The following is an 11,953-nucleotide window of genomic DNA, read 5'->3' as shown; positions in this document are numbered from 1 at the left end:
TTAGAATCTATAATGTTGGGAATAAAAGAAATCTAGGTTAGTTGTGATAATATTAATTCTTAATTTTTGGGATTCAATAAATCATGAAATTGGAAGTGTTAAAATATAGATAAATATCTGAAAGAAATAAGAAGATTAAACCATCTAAAAATTATTCACACAAAAAGTCTAGAAAAAGCCCTAATTGTGATTTTTCTCGGGTCGCTACTGTTCATTGCGCGCCAGTTGTTCGATCCGCGCCTAACCCGACCGAACACCCGACGCAGCCCTCTCCAATCACTGCCATGCCGCGCGTGTGCCTTCCGACCCGTGCGCCGCACTAGTCATGCCCGTGCGCCGCACCGCGTCGCGCCACGCCGCGTGGGCCCGCCGCCGACCGAGCCGCCAAAAACCCGCGCCAAAGCTGCGCTGCCACGAGTGCCCGCGTCATCCCGTCCCCTCGCACATCGCCTTCGGGATTGAGTGATAACGGCCGCCACAACGACCCCGCGTCACCCTAGGGCATAGCCCTGCGTCTTCCCTATCGAGGCCGATATCACTGTCCGTCGCCGTCGCTCTTGTCGCCGTCGCGTCGCCATCCTGTCGCCCACAACTGAGACCGCTGGATATTAGGGTGCTCCTTCCCTAGCTAATGATCCCTCTCCTGGAACCCTATCATCTAGGCAATCATGCCGGCACAGTGCATTGAACTAAACCTAGGAGAGATCGAAACGTGGCTGAGTCATCGATTGACCTTATCCAGTAGGAATCGCCCTCCCCTCGCTTGTATAAACTCGTCCCTAGCTCGTTCTTATCCTAACCCAACCTTCCATTAGCTCTTTCCCTTCCTAAAACTCTTGCTCCTCCGAAAAGGAGCAAAACCGCGCCGCCCGCCGGGTGTCGAACACCTGGTGAGCGGGGGTTGCGCCGCCGCCGCAGGGCCTCTCGGCCGATGTGGGTGGCGGGGTGTGGAGAGGAGGTGCTCGCACTGCTGTTACCGCCATTGGAGGGAGCCGGGAGCCGTTGGACGAAGAGGGCCGGGCGTCGAACACCTTCAAGCCTCGCCGACCGCCGTCTGCCCCTATTTCGGCCGCACCGCGCCGCACGCCGTCGAACTCCGCCGTTCCACCACTCCGTGGTAAGCCCTCGCGCCCGTAGTATTGCCTGGACACCTAGAAGCTATCGGCCCCCTCGATTTGGGGTGTGAGCCGCCGTAGCCGTGCCGCCTCCGACCGCCACCGCGCCATGGCCGAGCTCACCGTGGAGGGACCTCGTTCCAATGCAACCTAGGCTAGGTTTTTGCTTCTATATGCTCCATGTGGACCCGAGATGGTTAAATCGTCGTCGGTTGCGCTCGTATTGGTCCCCATTGTGCCGCCGCCGATTTTGAGATCTCGGCGCCGCCACACGCCGTCGCGTCGCGCCGAGCATTCGCCGCGTTTCGCCGTCGCCGCCGGCGAGCATTCGGTGGTGCCCCGCCGCTCGCCCCACCATGCGCCGAGCCGTCCCGGCTCGGGCCGTCGCACCGCCGCGCGCCACTCCTCTGTCCAGCCGCGTGCGCGAGGAAGAAGACGACGGGAGAGAGAAAGAACGAGAGAGGGAGAGATTATGACATGTGGACCCCACTTCATTAGTGCACAGTAATCCCCAAACTAATGGTATTATTATGAGTCTATGACATGTGGGCCCGGATGCTTAGAAATTTAATTAAATGAGGTTTTAAGTAAATGTATCAATGACATGTGGGTCCCACCGGTGATTAAAGGGCTGGCTTGACCTCAGTCAACAAAGGGTTCGGCCCCACCTGTCAGTGACACATCGCATTTCCTTTAGGAAAATAAAACCGAGAAATGGAAATAGGAGAACGGCCCACATGTCAGCCTCTGTGGTTTATGGATTTGTGTTAGGAATAAAAATAAATGAATTAGGAACAGTAACTTTTCACAATTTCTCGAATTAATTCAAATTTGAATCTTTAAACCCTCATAACTCACTCATTTTAACTCGGATTTGAATGAAACTTGAACCTAAATTCATCTAAAATCAAGATCTATCTAATGGTACCATTTTCTCAATTTAATTTGTACTGTTTGAATTTTTGGTGATTTAATTTGAATTCTAATTGAATTCAAATCAAATCCTTCGCACGTAAATATAGATTCCGAGGGAGTAGCTGAGTTGACTGAGGAGCAGGGACAGCAAGACTGTGATCCAGGTAAGTCATCACTAATCTTTGAGCATGTTGAACCCATTGTGAACTTATTTTGGATTTAAAATAAAGTTGCATGTTATATGGATATATGTGAATGCCCTACTTTGTTATATGCCATGCCTTTGATATTGATGATCCATGCAATCCTTGTAATCCATGATATCGTATGTCTTTACTCAATATTTGGTAAATGCTTAGCCATGCTACTTTATGCATATTCATATTTATCAAAATGCTTTATGCTTGGGCAACTACCTTTGGGAAGGTGGTTGAGATGCGGCATGTGGAGACATGAGCGCCATATTGCCATGACATTTGTGACAGGATTTGTGAAAGGAAAAATAAAACTAAACAACTGTTTTCGACTGGGGCGGCTGGGTGACTTGGGTGGAGTCCGATAAAGGCTAGTGCCGTCCCTAGTCAATTAAGGACCGAGCCATGAAGTTAAGCATGAAACGACCCCAATAGAACCGTACTTCTCGTATGGGTATAGACCTAGCGGAGTAAATAGCCGAGCGGAGGCAGTATCCCTGCATAGTGGTTTTCTTGATGTGTGTGAGGCAGGGCCTACGGTGGGGCAGCCATTGGTAGGACCGCGAGGGACGGGTGCCTACAGTGGTGTCGCCATCGGTAGGACTGCCATGTGTAAACCTAAACTTAACTATAACTTAATGCATGTGTGAGTCTTTCCTTCCCGGGAGCGCCAGAACTCCTCTCACTGCTAGAAACCGTGTACGCCTAGAGTGCATGAGGACTCAAGTTCATGGAGCGGGTACTGCCAAAGTGAGGTGGTTGAAAGGCTTTGCCGTGGCAATTCTCATTCGTTGGGACGTAGGGTCATGTGTTGGGCAAGTCACGGAGTACGGGTAAAGTGTACATCCACTGCAGTGTGAGTAAATCAATCTATTCGAATAGCCGTGCTCGCGGTTATTGAGCACCGGGACATGTATTACACTTGGCTAGACTCAAATTTCCTAAATATGAAAGGGATGGGATCTGCATGATGATTTTGAGCTGGTGGATCAACTTCTCGAGAGGCGAGAAGGGGTAAACCCCAGAAAACAATGACGACCAGTAACGGGAAGCCATCTTTGGGAAGACAATGGATGGTGAACAGAACCGTTGCTGTGTAATAACCACTGGAATTAAAACTTGACTAGTTTATGCTAAATCTTAGGCTTGTGAAAAAAATTGTGAAACTAGCTTTACGCAAATAAACCAAAGGCCACACCTTGAATACCTCTATCATACGCATTGTTGTTGTGGTAGCTTGCTGAGTACGGTTGGTACTCACTCTTGCTATTACAAATTTAATCAGTGGATGGCAATGAAGTCGAGGAGGATCCCTATGCTTATCTTCAGGAGGATGCGGAGGATGACGGCGCCCCGTAGATGTTAGTTACGGTCGTTGCCTGTGGCAATGGCAAGGCCGCTGCTTAAATTCCGCTGCCTTATCTATTTCTGCTTTTGCATGTATTCCAGACCGTTCGGGCCTATGTTCTGGTCTATGCATGCGGGCCTATGATGTAATAATTCGCGCTAGACAATCTTTGTATGTGCACTTGATATTTCAGCAATGTAATCGTGAGTACCAGACTATTTGATCCAGGGAAATGGTACTATTAACACGAGTGATTCCTGTTATAAAAACGGGGGTTTACATATAATCTTCACCACGTACCAGTCCACCTGATTCACCGTTGTGGCTATCCAAAACTCCTAATCATCCGGCTGCACCTGCATGATCTGTATACATATATGCATATCTCCAAAATAGGTAAAATTCTACAGCCACCCAACAAACTGCACACACATTTGACCAACTCTCAAGCAAGCCATTCAATGAATCGTGAAGCTAAACTAAACAATCTGGCATGCCTAAATGAATTAACTACTAGCCAAATTATGGCATAAACACATGCCCCCTGTTTTCGGTATAACTAATGCGTATAACTTTTATTTTACCGAAAACACTATAAAATTAACCAACCCAAACCACAATTATTCTCTCAGAACGATACACCACACACGGTATCGGTTCTGAGCCCATCCACATCCACAGTTGTCCTCTCAAAACGATACTCAGATAAGTAATCGTTTTAAGACCACCCACAGTCGTCCTCTCAAAACGATACTCAAATAAATAATCGTCCTGAGATAATCAAGCTCCCCTTCCTAACTTGGCGACCAACAACTAAACTTGTTACCCCAAGCATCAATGGACAAAATCATTTGCCATACTAAATTATCTATTTGAAACGATTTTTCCCTTATTATCTTCATATAAGCCTCAACCCAATCATGACCTACACACTTTGAAAGCAACACATCTATAGTTCGGTGATATAACTGATTATCTACACACTTTAAAATCCATCGCTGAACTTCCTATCTCACCAGTCTTTCAAATAATCAACCAAAGAATTTTTCAGATCATTTGGTATAAATTTAACTGGTAATTCGGTTGTCCCTAATGTCCACCTAACCGAATTAGCTCATCTCTGGGCAGTTCTTCGACATAAAACATTTTAAAACAAACCCATCTTAACTTTGATATATTTTAAAAACAACTCATCCTATAGCTCGGCAATATAATTCATCATCCAACAAAATATATCTCAAAACCTATCGCCGAACTTTTCTATATATGATTTAACCTAGGCTTTTCAAATAATTAACCAAATATTCACTCCAATCACCTAGTCACTACTGATTCGTGTAACGACCCGCCTCTCCCAGGCCGGGCCCGCTTACATCTGGCAGCTTTCATAGGTCATAGAGTGCCCTCACAGACCAACACAAGTCTTTTCTGCACACTTTGTCCTCACTCGTGTGCACCGGGAAGAATTTTCCGGTCGGTCACCCATTCCAAATTGCTCCAGGCCAAGCACGCTTAACCCTGGAGTTCTTTGGAGATCGGCTTCCGGAAAAGAAGCTACAACTTGTTAATATGAGTATTCTATTAATCCTATTAAGCCCTAGGCCGGGATGTCACATCCTCACCCCCTCAAGAGAGATCGACGTCCCCGTCGATCAACCCCAGGCCAGGAACGTCCCCTCTTGGGCACGTTTGTGTGCCCAGTGCCAGCACATGTGCCATGCTGTGTGACCACTCCGGATCCACACCAGCCATGCGCACCATGCTTGCTCAACTGCGACACACGCGCCCGTGAAACCGCGAGAGTCGGCTCTGATACCATTTTGTAACGACCCGCCTCTCCCAGGCCGGGCCTAATTACATCTGGCAGCTTTCATAGGTCATAGACTGCCCTCACATACCAACACAAGTCTTTTCTATACATTTTATCCTCACTCGTGCGCACCCGGGAAGAATTGCACACTTTGTCCTCACTCGTGCGCGCACCCGGGAAGAATTTCCCGGTCGGTCACCAATCCCAAATTGCTCCAGGGTTAAGTGCTCCAGGCTAAGCACGCTTAACCCTGGAGTTCTTTGGAGATCGGCTTCCGGAAAAGAAACTGTAACTTGTTGATATGAGTATTCTATTAATCCTATTAAGCCCTAGGCCGAGATGTCATAATTCGGCAGTCCCTGATGATCCCCATGCCAAATCTCCTATATGTGTTGGCATTCGCTAGACCGAACTACTAGTTCTCTGCTCGGTCCTTTCTCAACTTGACTCACCTGCCAACAGTGCAAGTACAGGAACTCTACTACCATCCAATTAACACCATGGCTATAGCCACACACATTATGCACCACAATACCCCCACCATTAGACAAACCGGCTTGCATAGATTTACTAGCCGAAACAATGCTGCCAATTATAGCAGGTTTATCCATTATCAAAAACATACCTCTACTCTGATATATTATGAATAATTAAGGCATCTAGCAATTTAATTAAATCTAAACATCGGTCCAAATAAGTATTTAACAGTCTATCAAAATACTGAAATAGATCAATTAATCCACTAAACTATTAGAATACCGAAAGCATGTACATCCCTCACACAACATCGACTAGACTTTCCAAACCGAATAATACAGCATCTACTCGGTCTAAAGTGTAAGGATACTCTAAACGGACTAATAGGGATCGATATGTCATAAGCAATATTATTTGGTGAAATGAAAACAGTATCAACACCTTCCCCACTTGCACAAAATATGACCGAAATAAATTCTAAAGAATAATATATAGGTACAAAAATCACAAATATCTCTAGCACCTAATTATTTCGGTCGTAGAAAAAATAACAACACCTACAACTAATAATGGTCAATATGCAAAACTATATGGTAACAGCCCTCCATAATATAAAGACTCATATGGTATCCAAGAATTATAATAAGAATATGAGGGATAACTAGACATACCTGAGAATGGATTCCATAACATAGGCATTGGTAATATAGGTGAAGAATATAAATAATGTGGTTGCGAAAGAACCTGATGATTGGATGCAAACCACTGACTTGGTGCATGCCTCCTAACTCCCTTCTTATTATTTGCCTCCACTTCAACTTTAACATATGTTTCATTCTGCACCTGAAAACTTCCTTTAGAAACCCATGCCATACCTCTCTCCCTTAGCTTTTCTGCACTTAGCTTGTGGAGCTGCTTCTTCTGCCAATTTGATAAGCTGTGTGAGTGTCTTAGCTGTCTGCCATTGCCCCCCGAGCTCTTCGGCGGATTCTGACTTGTTACTAACTCTGCCGAAGATGCCTCTCGCTTCATACTCACATGGTGTAAATTTTTTAGTTGTCGTACACGCGCGTGCCCCCTAGCGTCCACAACATCTCCATGAACTTAAGCCATTTGCACACCCACAAGCGCGTCAGCTTGTAAATCATGTGCAGCTAAACCCATGTCTTGACCTCTAGACTTCAGCACCCAGATTTGCTTCCTTATTGAACTACCTCCTACCCATGCTGAAGACTTCTGTCTGCTAGACCACCTAGACCGATTTCTTTTATCAAAACGGTTATCCTTGGCATATGACTTTCTTGGAGTTGCAAAATGTAATCGGCCTTCATTATTAGCCGATTGTATTTTCTGACGAAATATATTATAATCGCTAGTACAATGATCGAATGAATTGTGCCACTTACAATAAATTTGTTCTTTTAAATCTGGAAGTGATGGCATGACATAATGATCATGTAATTTAATATAATCATTTTTTAGCAAATCATCGAAAATATGATCTCACATGGTCCAATCAAAAGTATACTTCTTTTTGCTTAACCGACACTTTTGTGGAGACGGTTTTAAAGCTAAGCAAACGAATGGTTCAGATTTGCTATCTACCCATTCGGCTACACAATTGCTTTTATTTCCCCTGTTCAATGATTTAGAGTTATCCACTATAGAAGCATCAACCTTATTAATATTTTCCAATTTTAGTTTTGTGCCTCTAGCTCTAGATTGATCACAAGCAAACCATGTAGACATAAACTTTGGCAATGATGATATAGAAAATTTAAATACTTTATTATTGTCAACAAGAACATTAATCTCCCCAATCGATCCTTTAGAATTATTCATGATGACCGTACTGATGTATAAATTATTTTTAGATGAATGATCAAACTGGGAAATAAGTACATTACCTGTGAATGCTACCTTATCTGACGTGTTGGAGAAGCATGGAGATTTATTTACTTGAATGATATCTTGGTTCGTCCCCTTATGACCCTCCAACATCTCCTCCGTGTTCTCAAGGTTTCGTGCCCTATCGTCTTGCTGCTCATCAACTTCCTTGGCACAAAATTCATCTGGCAAAATAAAAACTCCTATGTCTCCAGAGAAATCAAGCATAGCTACCTCGTCTTCATTAGCCGATAATTCTGGATTTATCGGCTTTTGTTCTTGTGAAAAAATTGGTTTTGACCCTTTACTTAAAATATAAGAATTGATTTTTTCCTCCACATCTGTCACAGCTTGATTTTTCGTTTCAGGATTTATAAATTATTTAATAAATTATATTAAATGTTCATTAATTTACAAGTGAAGTTAAATGTGGGAAATAAAATATCCTAAATATAAAGCATGGTTGGATTTAATTTTTATTAAATTCTCCATGATTAATTATACTCTCTGAAATTTTCTCGGATTTTTCAGAGCTCAATTCTTAATTTTAATAATACAAAGAATATTTCAGTAATTATTCACATATTAAATTAATCATTAAATGAGCTGGTTTCAATTTTGTTAAATACTTAGAGTGTCCAAGTATGTTAAATATTTTTCTTGGAATTATTTGAGCATTAGAAGTATTTTTAACAATTGAAAGATCATTTTGGTGATTAATTTAATTAGAAAGTAATTAAAATCAACTTTTCCTTTTCGGGCCGAATTAGGAAAAGTCCTCACTCTCGGCCCAATCTCCTCTCGGCCTGCAGCCCTCTCCCTCTCTTTCCCGAAGTCCAGTTTCTATCCCTCCTTCAATCGGGCTGTGTAATAGAAGCCCAGCCAAAAGTCTGTTTTGCCTCCCTATCGCTACAGTACCTTCTTCTACTCCTGGACAGAGCCGAGCCAGCCGTGCCATGTCCTACTGCCGCCGATCCCCTTCCAAAATCCGGCCTCCTCGTTGCTCCTTTTTCCAAATTAGTTACGGGAATAGAATCATCTCAATCTCCTCTACAATTTCCCTAGGAAATCCCCAAAAGTTTCTATGGAAATCTTTTCCAATTTCGCGGTTCAATCTTTTCTTTCTCCGGCGAAGATCCAAAACTTTCCCGAGTTTTTCCCGTCGATGTGGGCTTGATCCCGAGCTCCCATGCCTATATAAAGGACCCCCTAGTCGTCCTCTACCTATCTCCTCAAGTCCCGTCTTCCGTCATCGCCGGAATCGCTCTCCCCGCGAGCTCCTTCTCTCTCCACCTCTGGCCGCCACTCCAGCCGCCGTGCGCCGTCGCTTCGGTAGTCGCCGTCGGTCGCCGTCCCCTTCATCAGCATCACGAGGTCGTCGCCGTCCCCGTCCACCGCTTCGCCGCCGCCGTAGCACGCCGGAGCGCCGCCGACACCGTCGACCTGAAGCTCTCCACCGTCGCCGTCGGTCCAGCCGCGCCGTGTCGTCGTTGCAGCCGCCGCTTTCGGTCGTCGTTGCCACCGTCGGGTTCGCAAGAAGGAGCTGCACCCCATCTGCCCCTTCGTCGCCACCAAAATCCACCGGTGCTCCATCGTCGCCGTCAACCCGAAGCTCGCCGTCGCGTTTTGATCTCCGGTGAAGCCCTGCTGCTCCTCCCATCATCGCCAAGCTTCGCCGCTGCCTCCATTGGATTCGCAGCTGCGAAGTGAAGCCCGGCCACCCCTCCGTTGTCGCCGCACATCGCCGGAAAGTCGTCGCCGCCGTGGACAGTACCTCGCCGCCCTTCGAAGCTCGTCGCCGGCCATCTTCCGTCGCCGTTCATCGCTGCGTAAGTGCTGGTGAGCATCGTCGTTGCCTCCTCTTCCTCCCGGTGCCCTCCGTTTGCATTATTGTGCCGTGGTTCGCCGGCAACCACCGCTCCTATGCTGTTCACCTGTCAGGTTTTCCTTAATCCAATCTAATCTAATCCGTGGTTCGTCTAGCGTTGTCGTCTCCGTGTGTTGCTGAACATTGTCATCATCCCTCCCTCTCCGAACGTTTTTGATCGGTGAGACATCTGTCTGTGTCTCCAAGTTGCCCTAGTGCCACCGTGTCGCAGCTGTGTGCCGCTTTAACCTACCCGCCGCTTTAGCCGTTGCTCGGTAGCCAAGTTGTCTAGCCGTAGGTGCATCCCTTAATTCCTACCGGCCTATCGTTTGCCGTACCGGGACTTTCCTGTGAATCATTTCTACCCCACCGGTTTAGCCGCAGCCGTTGTTGAGTCGTTCACTCATTCGTTCGAACGAGGTGTTCCCCGTGCTTCGTTCGTTCATCTGTGTGGAGTCGTCCTTTAGTTTAGAGCTGTTCAGAGCCGCCGGTTCCGTTCACCGGTTTCGGTTGATCATTTGGGTGATCCCGTGTCACGTAGAATTGACTCGTTGCGTCGATATCTCGTGAGGCCCGCTTGCTAGATCAATCCAAGCCATCCAATCTTGGTCGACTCGGTCAAGATTAATCTCAGCCGTCCAAAATTGATATAAATCCGTTCTCTCTTTTCAGTGACATTATTTCTTTTTAATATATGTCATCTACCAAATATGATCTAATCTTTTCCGGAGGTTGTTTTAATCTTTTGTCTCAGTTATAAATCATTTGTAAATGATTTAATTAATTTGGAATAATCTTTTCTTTAATAGGCTTTAATTCTAATTAATCTTGTAAAATTCATAATTAATTCATATGAAATCGAATGAGGCCGTTCAAGTCTCATAATTCATCTAAAATTATGATCTACATGTTTGTTTAATTTATATGTATTGTTTATTTGGTTTTTATTAGTCTTTTTCCTCGTTTTGCGTTTTAGCTTGTCGTTTCCATCGTTTCGAAGGTTTGCGAGTGCGCCGTAAGTATTCAAGAAGATTAATTGGAGCCCATTATTGCAAGGCAAGTCACACAGATCCCAAACACAATTCCTTTGAGCATGTTGATCCTATATTTAAATTCTCTATTTATTTCAACTGTGCATTTATTTTGGAATGTCACCGGGTGGTGTGAACCTATTCTTTTGTTATGACCACTTTGCATTGCTTACTCTATTCTTTGATACATTGGGTGATAATTTGACTAGTTGGACTTATATATTGGTTCAGCTAGATATTAGATATATTGCTTAGCCATGCTTAGAAACATTAGCACACGATTGGGATAACTAATGTTTCACTACTACTTAATGATGGACATGATAATGGTAGCTCATGATGGCTAATCGTGATTGGTTAATTAATTAATGTGCCTACTAAAACTTGATAATGGTGGGTTGTGAGCACATGGTTTTGATGGTCGTGCTCATGACAATTAAGGACCGGTTCACGAGTTTCGGTTGTGAAACATTAATCGTGCCAACCACAAGCCATCATGGGCAACAGCTTTACCTTTTGTATAGCATGGTTCATTGCGGGACACCAGACTGAGAAGTGGCGGAGATAAGCCCACGGGGGTCGCTGGGGAGTCCATGCCTTATTTGTAAGGGGGTGATTATGATCCAGGAATGGTGCACTGCTTTGAGTTGTGTTGTGCGAGGGGTACTGTCACAGCTCCTTTCCGAGGTACCGTGATGGTATTGAGGCGCATGGTGACATGTTCTAGGGCTGTGTCTTGTGGGTACAGTGGTACATCTCTGGCCAGAGTAAAACTATTCGAATAGCCGTGCCCGCGGTTATGGGTGGGTCGAACAATGTCTTTCATGATTAGTCCCACACTACTCATTAACAATAATGTGGTAATTGATGGTAATTAATTTACAATTCTCGAATGTTTGCTAAATGCTACTTTTGCAAATGAGCTCTATATTATGCCATTCTTTGGTATCCTTGTGCACTTGCATATTTGCTGTGTGGCTTGCGGAGTATTCCATGTACTCACCTTGCAATAATCAATCAAACCTTAGTGGAAGAAAAATGATCCAGAAGGAGAAGACGTTTGGCTTATACCCCTGTTGAGCTGCCTGTGGGAGTGGAGCCGGAGCTTCGCTAGACCGTTATTCCACTGCTGTTTTTCTTTTCTTTTGTAAGTATGTAACGTTATTATTATGATGGATTTGTATATTAAATTGTCAGTTTGTGTACCTCGGCTGATTCCTGGACGAGGATTTTATGCACAAATTATTTCGGAAATTACCTTGTCTTCATTAGCCGATAATTCTGGATTTATCGGCTTTTGTTCTTGTGA

The 11,953-nt window shown here is 44.8% G+C and overlaps 3 long non-coding RNA genes across 3 annotated transcripts; 2 read left to right on the top strand and 1 right to left on the bottom strand.

Annotated features, from left to right (window-relative positions):
* Positions 1–422: 422 nt before the first annotated feature.
* LOC9269858 (uncharacterized) lies at positions 423–3,799 on the top strand. Its single transcript, XR_001540481.3, has 3 exons — positions 423–1,117; positions 2,138–2,194; positions 3,510–3,799. It is a non-coding gene; the product is annotated as an uncharacterized lncRNA (long non-coding RNA).
* On the bottom strand, positions 3,719–8,239 carry LOC136353728 (uncharacterized). The gene is made up of 2 exons (XR_010737124.1): positions 7,767–8,239; positions 3,719–7,111 (listed from the first exon to the last, which is right to left on the bottom strand). It is a non-coding gene; the product is annotated as an uncharacterized lncRNA (long non-coding RNA).
* Positions 8,240–8,613: 374 nt separating this feature from the next.
* LOC136353727 (uncharacterized) lies at positions 8,614–10,814 on the top strand. Its single transcript, XR_010737122.1, has 2 exons — positions 8,614–9,585; positions 10,590–10,814. It is a non-coding gene; the product is annotated as an uncharacterized lncRNA (long non-coding RNA).
* The last annotated feature ends 1,139 nt before the right edge of the window (positions 10,815–11,953 follow it).

The sequence above is a fragment of the Oryza sativa genome, chromosome 10 (assembly GCF_034140825.1).
Source record: "Oryza sativa Japonica Group chromosome 10, ASM3414082v1".
NCBI classification, from domain to species: Eukaryota; Viridiplantae; Streptophyta; class Magnoliopsida; order Poales; family Poaceae; genus Oryza; species Oryza sativa.
Note: the sequence above shows the minus strand (reverse complement) of the source record. Positions and strands in the feature narration are given on the sequence as shown.